General features: G+C 35.6%; 1 protein-coding gene across 1 annotated transcript in view; it reads left to right on the top strand.

Moving 5' to 3' along the window:
* LOC126957105 (prothymosin alpha-like) overlaps nucleotides 1-13,107 on the top strand; it is a 1,190,772-nt gene that overhangs the window by 175,562 nt on the left and 1,002,103 nt on the right. The window lies entirely within an intron of this gene.

Raw genomic sequence — 13,107 nt, 5'->3', positions numbered from 1 at the left:
TAAATCAGATTAAAGATGCTTCTTTTTGTTTCAAGTTTGCCAAGGAGTTTCTATCTTGAATGGATAGTAAATTTCATTAAATCATATTTTCTGCATCTTTTCTCTCATTTCATTATGTGGCAAATTACACTAATGGAATTGTGATGTTAAATCAACCTTATTTATTAGAATGACTACCTTTGACATGAGATATTTTGTTTAGGTTTTTTTGCAGCCCTGAAATGTCCTATAATTTTGAGTAACATCAAGTAACTTAAAGTAATATCTCATCAGATTTTAATGTTGAGGTTATGCTGGTGATAAAGATAATCTCTGTGTCTTTTTCTATTATTTTTTCCATCTTTGCTTTTGACCTTGTTTTTGTTTTTGCATACCTGGTAAATTCTGATTGAATATAAGACATTTTGCATGAAAAATTATTGAGGATCTTGATGATTAGAGAGAGAAAGTGAGGTCAGATTATTGCAATCAAACCAGGGGCTATGTTGGAACCAGGCTAGATTATATTTTTTGTAAAAACTGTGTCTGTCCTTGCTTCACTTTATCCCCTTGTGTATTACATAATACTCTGGATTTCAACTGAGTTTCTGGGTTGTTTACTAGGGTCCCTTCTACTTGGAAGATTCTAATCAATATTTTTTTTTTGCAGCATGGTGAGACTACAGAAATCTCATTCTGCTTTTCAAAAGCTTTCTGCTTACCTTCTCAGCAATTTTCCCTGTGTGATTTACATATTTGGAAAATGTATTTTCAGGAAAACCACCAAGTATGAAACTCATTTCTCCACATCTTCCTTCCCTCTGGACCTAGTCCCTTAAGTCCTAACTATATTGGCAGTCCTAGACTTTAGACTCTAATTTTTGTCTCCCTAGCCCTGTGAAGTTGCCAGAGGTGTGGCTGGCTGCTCAGATTCTTATCTGTGGGCCCATTCCCACGTCTTTAGCCTTTCCATCTTTGTCAAGTATCAATAGGTAACACTTATGAGAAAGGTGGCCTGCACAATGTGAGTTTCCCAGTCTTTGATTCCTTTAAATCTATAATCTTGGCTCTCCGATGCTTGGTTGCCTTAGGGTTTCTCTGATGCCTTCAAACAGAAGACATATATATATATGTGTGTATATACAAACACACACACATATATACATATAAAATCTAAGAAGGGGAAATCCTCTGCCGAATGGTAATTCACTAGATTTGAAATTGAAAGATGTTCAATCCAGGAATTTAATATTTTGTCAATAAGTCCAAAGAATTGACAGCTATAAATTTATTGCTATGAATCAGACTCAAAAGTGCCTTTGAGGGAACTCCCTCATATGATACGTTCTGTCTTATAGGACATAAAATATCTGTGGAGAAAAGAAAGTTTTGGGACCCCAAAGAGCATAATTTTGCATGAATAGAATTACAGTATTTATCAGAACTTGGAAGTATTTACATGCATTTTTGTTCTCAATTGTGCAAATACTTCCCCCCCACCCAGTTAAATAGCAACACGAATATTTCAATATTCCTTCCTACATTGGGGATGAGATAGTTTATTAATAGTACTTTAATTATTACCATTAAATGAATGCATTATCTTCTCTTCCATTCCCTCTCTCATGTTTTCTCTGTAGAGATTGATTCTTAAATAGGAAACATAATCTCTGCATATCCATAATGATACATAAGTGAGTTACAAATGAGAATGAAATGTAAATGAAGATAATGAAACCTTTATGACCAAGAAATGGCATAGTATTTATGTAGTAGTTCTTGCCAAGTAAGCAAAGTAGGGTGTTCTTTTAAGCAATATATCCCAGGAATCACACATTATATCAACAAGAGGCTACCTTATTTTTGTATTAACTCATTACATAAAAGAGTATAAAACTTTTTGATATATATGGAAATATTTAAAATCCTAGCTTTAAATTATGGAAACAGTTCCTAGGTATATTAAGAAATTGTTTATTATGGTAGCTAATAATGGAGTATAAGTTATAATGCTATCCATACCAGAAGACAAACTACATAAAAAGAAGTGGCATTGTAAGAGTATATCAAGAATCACTTTAAAATTGGATCCACAGGAATGCAGAATTTTTTATATCTTTGTAGTATGCATTATTTTTATTCATTATAATGATTTACCACTACAAGGGTAGGGAAAAATAATTTATTTCAACATTCTTACTCATTAAAGTGTTGGGAATAAAAGAATCCAATAAACATCAGCTTTTTAAAAGTAGTCATAAGAGGTTATTTTTGTGTTATAGCATCTTTATATTCACAAATTCATTTAACTGAAAATTAGAATAATTAACAAACAGCTGACCAAAATTTTGATTTTTTTCATATTTATAATGTAAACATTTTCTAGTCTTAGAAAATGATATTTATTAGACATTAAAGGCTCCTAAACAATGTTAAAACAATGTTTTAAAATTTGCAAGCATAGCTCACATCCTTTTGTAAATATTTTTATTCTTCCTTGTACTCAAGAATACATAAATCTCTAAAGATAGCATTTTCCTAACTTCTGAGTATGCTGCCACTATAACTTGGGTCTATACAGCTTCAAATATTGTGACTGATTCTGGTTGAAGCAGTTTTCCTAAAGAAGCACTCTATTTTATGGTTTTCAAAATAGTTATCCTACATATAATTGACATTCCCAAGCATTTTATTGCTCTTGTCTTGGGTGACTACCCCTAAAACATTTCACCAACAAAAATTTTTTTCAAAAAATAAGAAAAAGAAAATCATGATACCCTTGTCTAACTGGGAATTCATAATAAATTTTTATCAGAAATTTTTCACATTAAAATTTCACATGAGCAATTTCTAAGGGGTATTTGGGAGGAGAGGGCACATCCAATATTCCCAGAAAATAATGCAATCTGCAAAAATAGAGTAAGTTGTTTTTGATTGGCACCCAAGATGCCCGAATAGGAACAGCTCCAGCCTCCAGCTCCCAGCATGAGTGACACAGAAGACGGGTGATTTCTGCATTTCCAACTGAGCCCCCACTGCTGATAGCCAGGCAAACAGGGTCTGGAGTGGACCTCAAGCAAACTCCAACAGACCTGCAGCTGAGGGTCCTGACTGTTAGAAGGAAAACTAACAAACAGAAAGGACACCCATACCAAAACCCCATCAGTACATCACCATAATCAAAGACCAAAGGCAGATAAAACCATAAAGAGGGGGGAAAAGCAGTGTAGAAAAGCTGGAAATTCAAAAAGTCAGAGCACATCTCCCTCTCCAAAGGAATGCAGCTCATCACCAGCAACGGAACAAAGCTGGACGGAGAATGACTTTGACGAGTTGAGAGAAGACAGCTTCAGTGGATCAAACTTCTCAGAGCTAAAGGAGGAACTACGTAACCAGTGCAAAGAAACTAAAACCCTTGAAAAAAAGAATGGATGAATGGATAACTAGAATAATCAATGCAGAGAAGACCTTAAAAGAACGGATAGAGATGAAAACCATAACATGAGAACTACGTGACAAATGCACAAGCTTCAGTAACCGACTCGATCAACTGGAAGAGAGTATCAGCGATTGAAGATAAAAGGAATGATGAAGCGAGAAGAGAAGTGTGGAGGAAAAAAGAGTAGAAAGAAATGAACAAAGCCTCCAATAAGTATGGGATTATGTGAAAAGACCAAACGTCTGATTGGTGTGCCTGAAAGTGATGGGGAAAATGGAACCAAGTTGGAAAACACTCTGCAGGATATCATCCAGGAGAATTTCCCCAACCTAGTAAGGCAGGCCAGCATTCAAGTTCAGGAAATACAGAGAATGCCACAAAGATACTCCTCGAGAAGAGCAACTCCAAGACACATAATTGTCAGATTCACCAAAGTTGAAATGAAGGAAAAAATGTTAAGGGCAGCCAGAGAGAAAGGTCGGGTTACACACAAAGGGAAGCCCATCAGACCAACAGCAGATCTCTCGGCAGAAACTCTCCAAGCCAGAAGAGAGTGGGGGCCAATATTCAACATTCTTGAAGAAAAGAATTTTCAACCCAGAATTTCATATCCAGCCAAACTAAGTTTCAAAAGTGAAGGAGAAATAAAATCCTTTACAGACAAGCAAATGCTTAGAGATTTTGTCACCACCAGGCCTGCCCTACAAGAGCTCCTGAAGGAAGCACTAAACGTGGAAAGGAACAACAGGTAACACCCATTGCAAAAACATGTCAAAATGTAAAGTTCATTGATGCTAGGAAGAAACTGCATCAACTAGCAAGCAAAATAACCAGCTAATATCATAATGACAGGATCAAGTTCACACATAACAATATTAACCTTAAATGTAAATGGACTAAATGGTCCAATTAAAAGACACAGACTGGCAAATTGAATAAAGACTCAAGACCCATCAATTTGCTGTATTCAGGAGATTCATCTCACATGTGGAGACACACATAGGCTCAAAATAAAGGGATGGAGGAAGATCTACCAAGCAAATGGAAAACAAAAAAAAGCAGGGGTTGCAATACTAGTCTCTGATAAAACAGACTTTAAACCATCAAAGATCAAAAGAGACAAAGAAGGCCATTACCTAACGGTAAAGGGATCAATTCATCAGGAAGAGCTAACTATCCTAAATATATATGCACCCAATACAGAAGCACCCAGATTCATAAAGCAAGTCCTTAGAGACTTACAAAGAGACTTAGACTCCCATACAATAATAATGGGACACTTTCACACACCACTGTCAACATTAGACAGATCAACGAGACAGAAAGTTAACAAGGATATCCAGGAATTGAACTCAACTCTGCACTAAGCAGACCTAATAGACATCTACAGAACGCTCCACCCCAAATCAACAGAATATACATTCTTCTCAGCACCACATCACACTTATTCCAAAATTGACCACATAGCTGGAAGTAAAGCACTCCTCAGCAAATGTAAAAGAACAGAAATTATAACAAACTGTCTCTCAGACCACAGTGTAATTAAACTAGAACTCAGGACTAAGAAACTCAATCAAAACCACTCAACTACATGGAAACTGAACAACCTGCTCCTGAATGACTACTGGGTACATAACAAAATGAAGGCAGAAATAAAGATGTTCTTTGAAACCAATGAGAACAAAGATACAACATACCAGAATCTCTGGGACACATTTAAAGCAGTGTGTAGAGGGAAATTTATAGCACTAAATGCCCACAAGAGAAAGCAGGAAAGATCTAAAATTGACAACCTAACATCACAATTAAAAGAACTAGAGAAGCAAGAGCAAACACATTCAAAAGCTAGCAGAAGGCAAGAAATAACTAAGATCAGAGCAGAACTGAAGGAGATAGAGACACAAAATACCCTCCAAAAAATCAATGAATCCAGGAGCTGGTTTTTTGAAAAGATCAACAAAATTGATAGACTGCTAGCAAGACTAATAAAGAAGAAAAGAGAGAAGAATCAAATAGATGCAATAAAAAATGATAAAGGGGACATCACCACCGACCCCACAGAAATACAAACTACCATCAAAGAATACTATAAACACCTCTACGCAAATAAACTAGAAAACCTAGAAGAAATGGATAATTTCCTGTACACATACACTCTCCCAAGACTAAACCAGGAAGAAGTTGAATCCCTGAATAGACCAATAGCAGGCTCTGAAATTGAGGCAATAATTAATAGCCTACCAACCAAAAAAAGTCCAGAACCAGACGGATTCACAGCCGAATTCTACCAGAGGTTCAAGGAGGAGTTGGTACCATTCCTTCTGAAACTATTCCAATCAATAGAAAAAGAGGGAATCCTCCCTAACTCATTTTATGAGGCCAACATATTCCTGATACCAAAGCCTGACAGAGATACAACCAAAAAGGAGAATTTTAAACCAATATTCCTCCTGATGAACATCGATGCAAAAATCCTCAATAAAATACTGGCAAACCGAATCCAGCAACACATCAAAAAGCTTATCCACCATGATCAAGTGGGCTTCATCCCTGGGATGCAAGGCTGGTTCAACATACACAAATCAATAAATGTAATCCATTATATAAACAGAACCAAAGACAAAAACCACATGATTATCTCAATACATGCAGAAAAGGCCTTTGAGAAAATTCAACAGCCCTTCATGTTAAAAACTCTCATTAATTCGGTATTGATGGAACGTATCTCAAAATAATAAGAGCTATTTATGACAAACGCACAGCCAATATCATACTGAATGGGCAACAACTGGAAGCATTGCCTTTGTAAACTGGCACAAGACAGGGATGCCCTCTCTCATCACTCCTATTCAACATAGTGTTGGAAGTTCTGGCTAGGGCAATCAGGCAAGAGAAAGAAATCAAGGGTATTCAGTTAGGAAAAGAAGAAGTCAAATTGTCCCTGTTTGCAGATGACTTGATTGTATATTTAGAAAACCCCATTGTCTCAGCCCAAAATCTCCTTAAGCTGATAAGCAACTTCAGCAAAATCTCAGGATACAAAATCAATGTGAAAAAATCACAAGCATTCCTATACACCAGTAACAGACAAACAGAGAGCCAAATCATGAATGACCTCCCATTCACAATAGCTTCAAAGAGAATAAAATACCTAGGAATCCAACTTACAAGGGATGTGAAGGACCTCTTCAAGGAGAACTACAAACCACGGCTCAGTGAAATAAAAGAGGACACAAACAAATGGAAGAACATATCATGCTCATGGATAGGAAGAATCAATATTGTGAAAATGCCATAATGCCCAAGGTAATTTATAGATTCAATGCCATCCCCATTAAGCTACCAATGACTTCCTTCACAGAATTAGAAAAACTGCTTTAAAGTTCATATGGAACCAAAAAAGACCCCACATTGACAAGACAATCCTAAGCCAAAAGAACAAAGCTGGAGGCATCAAGCTACCTGACTTCTAACTATACTACAAGGCTACAGTAACCAAAACAGCATGGTACTGGTACCAAAACAGAGACACAGACCAATGGAACAGAACAGAGTCCTCAGAAATAATACCACACATCTACAGCCATCTGATCTTTGACAAGCCTGACAAAGCAAGAAATGGGGAAAGGATTCCCTATTTAATAAATGGTGCTGGGAAAATTGGCTAGCCATAAGTAGAAAGCTGAAACTGGATCCTATCCTTACTCCTTATAAGAAAATTAATTCAAGATGGATTAGAGTCTTAACTGTTAGACCTAAAACCATAAAAACCCTAGAAGGAAACCTAGATAATACCATTTAGGACACAGGCATGGGCAAGGACTTCATGTCTAAAACACCAAAAGCAATGGCAACAAAAGCCAAAATTGACAAATGGGATCTCATTAAACTAAAGAGCTTCTGCACAGCAAAAGAAACTACCATCAGAGTGAACAGGCAACCTACAGAATGGGAGACAATTTTTGCAATCTACTCATCTGACAAAGGGCTAATATCCAGAACCTACAAAGAACTCAAACAAATTTACAAGAAAAAACAAACAAACAACCCCATCAAAAAGTGGGCCAAGGATATGAACAAACACTTCTCAAAAGAAGACATTTATACAGCCAACAGACACATGAAAAAATGCTCATCATCACTGGCCATCAGAGAAATGCAAATCAAAACCACAATGAGATACCATCTCACACCAGTTAGAATGGCAATCATTAAAAAGTCAGGAAACAACAGGTGCTGGAGAGGATGTGGAGAAATAGGAACACTTTTACACTATTGGTGGGATTTTAAACTAGTTCAACCATTGTGGAAAACAGTATGGTGATTCCTCAAGGATCTATAACTAGAAATACCATTTGACCCAGCCATCCCATTACTGGGGATATACCCAAAGGATTATAAATCATGCTGCTATAAAGACACATGCACACGTATGTTCATTGCGGCACTATTCACAATAGCAAAGACTTGGAATCAACCCAAATGTCCATCAGTGACAGACTGGATTAAGAAAATGTGGCACATATACACCATGGAATACTATACAGCCATAAAAAAGGATGAGTTCGTGTTCTTTGTAGGGACATGGATGCAGCTGGAAACCATCATTCTCAGCAAACTATCACAAGAACAGAAAACCAAACACCGCATGTTCTCACTCATAGGTGGCAACTGAACATTGAGATCACTTGGACACAGGAAGGGGAGTATCACACACCGGGTCCTATTGTGGGGAGGGGTTAGCGGGGAGGGATAGAATTAGGAGATATATCTAATGTAAATGATGAGTTAATGGGTGCAGCACACCAACATGGCACAAGTATACATATGTAACAAACCTGCACATTGTGCACATGTACCCTAGAACTTAAAGTATAATAATAAAAAAATATAGAATAAGTTAACTTGGCATGAAAGAATAAATGAAAGCAAATTCTTGGTAGCTGATTTTGAGGAATTGAGAGAAGTATTTTATAATTATGATTCTGGTTTATTTAAAAGTCAACTTTTTTAGTGGAAGAAATAATGGATGTTGTATTTACAAAGGGCTTTGCTGTACACCTTTATTAGCATAAGTCTTGTATCCAAATTGAAAGGATACTCCTAAGAATGTCAAATCACTAAGTTTAAATAAATTTCAGTGATTTTTTTTTCTGCACAGCTGAAAACTGTAGTAGTTTTATGTCAGAACAGAAATTAAATTCAGGAGCAGAGAGTGAGATCAATTACACATGATTCTAAAAATATTTAAGGGTATAAAAACAAACTGTAATTTCTAGTTTAAAAGATAGAAGAACATTTTTCCTCCCTTTGCTTCCTCAACTCTTACCACAACAAAAAACAACTAAATAAAGGAGAAAATATTCCATCACAAGGGAAAGAAATTTTTAAGCAAAAAATTAAGATCACTTGCCAAATATTTTTAAATGATAATCAAAATGAGGGATCACAGACAGTATGTAGACTTCCTCAAAGTTAAGATGACACAGAACATCATCAGGATTTATTAGATTTATTATTAGATGAGATCTAGGGTTGTCTCTAAAAATGAAAAATCATCCCAGTAGAGATCCAGTTTGATATCTCAGAATAGTGAGGAAGCTAGAAATAAAGGACCAAAAAAAAAGTGTACCAAAAAATCCCCACATCAAAATAGAGGCTGCAGACTTCTTCAGATTTTCAAATTCTTCCTGATCCCTAGACCACTCCATGCCCACTTTGACCACACATGTCTTTCCATTAGCAGCTATTAACATTCAAAGATGTAGTGTCATGCAAGAAGGTCTCATAGGCACAGCCAAGTGCCACACAGTCCTAATGAAACATGGCATTTATTAAGGAAAATTTTACAACTGGAAAAATAGCAGGGTGATTGCAGTCCCCAAAGTCTGATTTTTCTCTACCTTAGGATGCGCACAGATATTCCGTACCAAGGTTCTAGGAGAGAGGGTGTGACCGGATCAGCACACTGGACACGCAACTGAGCACTCCGAGGCTGAGTATCTAACACTATGGTATGTGTTTATGGATGTGCATAACGTGGAGACTACAGAACACTTTGTTTCTCTAAGTCAGGAAAGGACACATTTTTAGGTCAAGGGTCAGATAGCATATGTTTTATATGGAGATAGCTTTCACTGGCCATATGGCCTCTGCTGTTTTGCAACTACTCAACTCTGCTGTGGTAGCACAAAAGCAGTCATAGACAATACATGCAAAGTTGTGCATGGCTGTATTGCAAAGAAACTTTACTTATGGATACTAAAATTTGAATTTCATATAACTTTCATGTTTCATGAATTAGCATTCTTCTTTGGATTTTTAAAAACCATATATAAACAGAAAAACTATTCTTAGCTCAGGTACCATGTAAAAACAGGCAGCAGGCTGGGTGTGATTCATGGGCTGTGGTTGTAGTGTTTCCTGATCCCTTTACTAAACAATAAGACATATATCAAATTAGCTCTAGGTCCTGAAACTTCACTAGGAAATATGCATACTAAAGTCCAAGTCATGCAAACCAAGAGCCCTGGAAACGGTCTTACATGCCAGGAATACTGACATGAGCCTAAGGCCTTGGCTCTCTGAAGCCCAGTTCAGTCTACTGAACTAGCTCTCAGCTAAGACACCAAAACATAGAAGGAAATGAGCCTCTAGAGCCATCCAGACATGTCTCTCATCAGGTAATAATCACAAAAGCTCTAGCATAAAAACCACTCATTAAAACAAGTTTGTCATAGAGGATAAGAAGCATTTTAAAAGGAAAATTAAGAAGCACTTAAAAAGAAAAATGAAGGAGCAATATCAAAAAAAGAATTATTTAAAGAAACACAGGTAAAGTCAGAAAAATAGGAATAAATTATAGATGAGATAATACTTTAAACAGTGGGAAAAGAATTATACATGTTCAAAGAATGGAATATAATAGACAGAGTGGTTGAAAAATGACCCTATAGATCTTAGGAAAGAAAGGCAAGTGAATACAAAATATAATGGTTCAAAAAGTCGCTTTAAAAGTAACGCATAAAAATAAGCATCACTGAAAACAAAATCAAAAGTGTAGTAGATGGGGTGTAACAAATTACATACATAAAACAGTAAAAAACAAAACACGAACATGACTATGGAGAAAATTATGGATACAGCAAAGGATACTGAACTACATATAACTCATGTTTCTAAGAACAGAAAAAACATTCCAACATTCAAGTATGCAGTTAAGGTAAACTTCTCTGAAATATGGCAGGCTTAACGCCACAGATTGAGTCTCATGATTGCAGGAAAAATGGATACAGAGGGATTGATATAAGTGCATGCATTTTGGCAAATCCCCTGGTCTTTAAGGATAAAGGAGGAATCATATAGACATTCATTAATGAATGAACAAGCAAGTCATATACAAAGAAGAATATCAAGTGGTCTTTAGAGGTCTCCAAAGAAATATTCAGTTGCATAAATAGTGTAGAGATGTCTACACATTTCTTTAAAAAGTTAACTATGACCACAAATTTGTATCTGGGGAAGTTGTCCTTCATATTTAAGGTAAAAGGTATAACTTCTCACTCTCATATAATAAAAAATGTCAAACAGGAAATGACAGAAAATTTTTAAAATGTAGAAAAATAGAAACTGTTGAAAACAAGGCTCAGGGAGAGTTGAATCCACTTATGCTAACATTGAAGATTAGAGAACTAAAGTATTCACAGTTATGTAATCTAATGTGCATGTTACACTTTTGGAAATGTTAAGATGACAATATAATTAAAAGTGGAGACTAAAAGAGCAGTGTGGGTGGAAGTATGAGTGATATTTTCCTCACATTTCTAGTAGGGAGTCAAATATTTTTCAAATTTGAAACATATAGTTAAAAATAACTCTTTATAGACATACAAGTGCTCAAAATTTTACCTCTCATGTACACTTTCTCAGTAACTATTATTGGATATGCTCCACAAAAAGGAAGAAGTAAAACATGAAAAAGAGAGTTATCAGGAAACAAGAGACACGGAATGGAGAATTTCATATATGACAGCCCAATCCTTCACATTCCAATGATAGCATAAGTTCCCACATTCTGAATCCTATCTTCCTGGAGGTGGAATGCAGAAGGCTTGCTTTTCTAGCCACCTGGCAGCGAGAGTGCAGGCACGTGGCCCAGGACTTACTAAACAGAAGCTTTCCTGTGAGGAATGTATCACACCCAGCTGTATTTAGCTGTGTTATTGTCACTGTTATTGTTGGGTTGGTTTGATTTGTCTTAGAATGATGGCCGGAGATATGTCCAGCTTTTACTTATAAGGTTATCAGGTAGTATTTCTGACATTCACATGTGAATGACAGCAGTGCTGGTACTCACTTCTTAATCACATTGGAACTTGATATGGTTCTGGTTCTGTGTATTTTTCACTGGCTACTAGCCATAAACCTGGTCCTAAAGCTCTCTCAATTATTCTGTATTATCTTTTAGTATACAGAAAAAGCTTGTTAAAATAAAAACAACCCAAATGTTATTACTCCCAATTAAAAAGCTGGCTTTAAAAGCTACATTTTGCATACATATATGGGTATGCAGCACGCACATGCACACGCACATGCACACACGAGCTTCAGTAATTCTTAGGTCTCAGCTCAGTTTCCTTTTCTTCAAAGTCAAGTAAAATGAAGCTTAAGTTCACAATACTTTACACGATACTATTTCATTGTCTAACCTATTTTTTTAGGCTGTTTCTTGAGTGATGGTTGATGAGATTTACGGTAATTTTTGTCATCTTTTCTGTAACTTTCCATTTTACTTTTTGTTTTTCTGGCTTTTTAAACATATGAGTGGATATTTTTTATAGAGGGCATAAAATACTTATACTACATATTATGTAAATGAACAGTTTCATTCAAAATATTTATTGTACATTTAAGAAATATCTTCCCCTGTCCGAGTATAAGTGTGTTTGTGTTTATATGAGTGTGCTTTCCGTTTGTATGTGTTAGTTAAGGATCACTGGAAACTAGTCCACTATTAGACTAGTTTTTTTCTATTCTTGATTATGTATTCATAGCTCATTTATGTACCTGAACAGAATTTGAGAAATGTAGAGGTCATAATTTCATATGCCTATTTCTCATCACAACAAAAATTTAAACCTGTATATACACATGTATTTTTATATGACACATATGGCATTTCAGAAAGAAAATAAGACAATTTTATATTCACTATTCTAATATGCCAAAGTTTTTCTCTTCATAAATAAACTAGAAAAAAAGAGAAAAACACACACATTTATTTTCTTTTCAGCTCCAAAAAGTCATGAATATCTACAGAGGCTTATCTCCCATAGTAATATGCAATGCTAAGTACTCCATAACCAAGAACAACCTGAAAGAGAGATTGCACTCTACATAATTATGCAAATCAATCTTTTTTTAAAAGTAAAAAGCAGAAATGACAATATGCTAATATGGCAGCAGCATTGAATACGATGAGGATTATTAAAAACGAAGTGTTTGTTCATGCCCAGAGTCTTTTTTACTTAATTTTTTTTATAGCACACAAACCTCCAAAGGAAATATTCAAAAAAGAAAAGCTCCCAAATCATAATTACCATAATTATACTTTTTCATCTTAAAATCCTTTACACACCCCTGGAATAAATATTATATGTCATATATAGCATCATAATTAACGTAAATGT

The sequence above is a fragment of the Macaca thibetana genome, chromosome 6 (assembly GCF_024542745.1).
Source record: "Macaca thibetana thibetana isolate TM-01 chromosome 6, ASM2454274v1, whole genome shotgun sequence".
Classification (NCBI taxonomy): domain Eukaryota; kingdom Metazoa; phylum Chordata; class Mammalia; order Primates; family Cercopithecidae; genus Macaca; species Macaca thibetana.
The sequence above is the reverse complement of the archived record's forward strand: the minus strand, read 5'-3'. Positions and strand labels throughout refer to the sequence as shown.